Consider the following 2,841-nt stretch of genomic DNA (forward strand, 5'->3'; position numbering starts at 1 on the left):
CTGCCCAATGTAGCACAGCTGGATCTGATGGAATGCTTACATAGGCCAGCAGTTTGATGATTGCCAGCAAGTTGTCTCAACGAAGGCCAAGAGGAAAAGATGGCAACCTTTTAATCTCCTTTTAATGACCCCATAATCCCTAGTGGGGTGGAGTCTGGGCAACTGAATGGAGCAGGGTGTTTACTGGCTAGATGCCCTTCCTGTTGCCAATGCGGAGTTTTATTCAGCAGATAAATTCTCATTGGGCCCAAAGAGAGAAAGACCTGCCTCTACCTAGGATCGAACTCACAGGCTCCTGATTTGTGAGGCGAGAGCTCCACCTCTAGGCCATCGCACCGCTCATATTGCTTCCAACCTCAAATTTAGAGTCATCAGTAACATATCTGCTCAATACCTTGAGGATAATAAACATTTTTCTTCCAGAGAATTTCATCAGGGAGAAGAAAATGGGAGCGGGGGGGTGGGGGAGACACACACGTCCCTCCTCAGATGATTCTCTTGCATTTTTAATTATCCCCAGGAAGAAGTATGGGTGGAAATTGTCCTTTTTAGCACGGTGGGTGAGACCGAGGCAACGGAGACTACAGCACCCTTAACAGGCACAACGAAAACAGAGCTCCACAATTTACAACCTCAAACAATTGTTCGTAAATACGCGGAGTGCGATGGGCCAAATCACCCCATTCTCATGGCCCGGATTAACAATTCACAAATTAAAATATTCATAAGCTTGTTTTTAAAATTGCCGTAAGTAAAACCCTTGTCACGTTTACTGCAAAAATCAATTAATCTTGCAGTTAAACAACTTTGGTTACTAGAGATTTTTTTTTTTTTGGATAACATTTTAGTTTTAGTAAACTAGTTTTAATTTTTAGTTTTAGTACATTTCTTTTTTCTGAGCCCATTTTGACCTTTTAGCAGCAAATACACACACACACACACACACACACACACACACACAAACACACATTTTTTAAGGAACTCAAATTAACAGGATATTTTAAAAAAATAAATTAACTCGGAGCTGATTTCATCAACATCCTAGACATATTCTCTTGCTGGGGATCTGGATCTTGCTCTGCAGAATATAAATTAATGCTAAATTGTGAACAAGTAGTTGGAAAATCCTTCTGTCCTCTCTTCTCAGACTTCCTGCTGAAAAGAGATTCCCAGAGACCTCCAAAGTGCATTTAAGAACAATCCCTTGTATAGTAGATTGTCTAAAAACTGAGATGTAAAATAATTTCAGGCATAGCATTGCATTTCTTCAGATACTTCATTTTCGCTGAATTAGAAAGAAGAGAAAATCTTTCTAGTCCTTGCAGAAGAAATTCTCTCTTAAGGAGAGCTCCTGAGTTTAATTATATTGCCGAGTTAGCGCAACCTTTCCCCTGGCACGCCACTCAAGTGTGGGCTGTTTGCAAATAGGATACGTCCCGGTAGAGGGTCGTGACCCACAGGTTGGGGACCCATGCTATATTGGATTAAGGGAGGGAGGATGTCTCCCCTCCACATCCAGCACCACAGAGATGTAGATACAAGAAATCAGTTTTGAACATCCTCTACCCAGGAGAATTAAATTTAGCAGAAAACATACGAGAAACTTCACAGGGTCAACAGAATGACAAATACTAGCCCGTCCTTTTGTTGCTGAATAGCAGCAGGATTTACAATGAAACACTTGATAAAGGTAAAGGTTCCCCTTGCACATATGTGCTAGTCGTTCCCGACTGCAGGGGGCACTGCTCATCTCCGTTTCAAAGCTGAAGAGCCAGTGTTGTCCGAAGACATCTCCGTGGTCATGTGGCCGGCATGACTAGACGCCAAAAACGCATGGAAGGCTGTTACCTTCCCACCAAAGGTGGTTCCTAGTTTTCTACTTGCATTTTTGACCTGCTTTCGAACTGCTAGGTTGGCAGAAGCTGGGACAAGTAACGGAGCTCACTCCGTTACGCGGCGCTAGATATTCGAACCCCCGACCTTTCTGATAGACAAGCTCAGCGTCTTAGACACTGAGCCACCGTGTCATATACAAAGATGGTTTCCCTTAAACATCTTTTGTTCACATCAAAAGAAGACCCAAGACTATCCAAATTTAGATGAACTATTTTAAAAAAATAAATACAGAATTTATATTGGTCATTGAAAAGGATCCATTTGGCCACCCAAAATAACTTTCATGGGGGGAAACATCATTTGTCCTGAAAAAAAAATGGAACAGCTTTCAAAATAACACCGGTGTAGTAATACTTCTCAAGTAATACTTGGTAATTTCTGAAAAGCCAAATTCACGTGGCATCTCTTTAAAGAAATGAATATTTTTTTGGGGGGGCGGGGGGTCAAAGAGCAGTTGTGCCATCCTTAGAAAACCCAGGCGGACTAAAGAAAAGGAAGCGTCAAGCGGGACCTAAGCACAGAGTCCAAGCAACTGTTACGAGACAGACATGGCCTGCTGTTGGCGCCTTCTTAACTCCAGGGTGTATTTTCCTGAGATTAACTGTTGACCTGGCAAAGTGTGTTGAAAGGACACCATTTCTCTAAGGACAGGGCAACAATTGTGGCTGGCATAATCCACATCTACTCTGAAAGCATAATTTGGATTTTGGGTCTAATGTCCAGCACAGTCTTAGCTACCAACGTTTTCTTTAAAAAGCCCTCTTGGGAAGGCAGTGCATAGAAGGCCTTGTGCTGGCTTTAATTATTTTAAAATGTAAACAATATATGAGGCTTGGTGAGAAGAAGCTAGTAACGCAACGTCATCTTCTTACCACTTTGCCAGGTGGTGAGAGATTGGACCGCCTGGCTAAGAGCCTACTCTTCGTAGACGTACAAACCTTGAGC

The sequence above is a fragment of the Natrix helvetica genome (assembly GCF_964273705.1).
Source record: "Natrix helvetica genome assembly, chromosome: 8".
Taxonomy (NCBI): Eukaryota; Metazoa; Chordata; class Lepidosauria; order Squamata; family Natricidae; genus Natrix; species Natrix helvetica.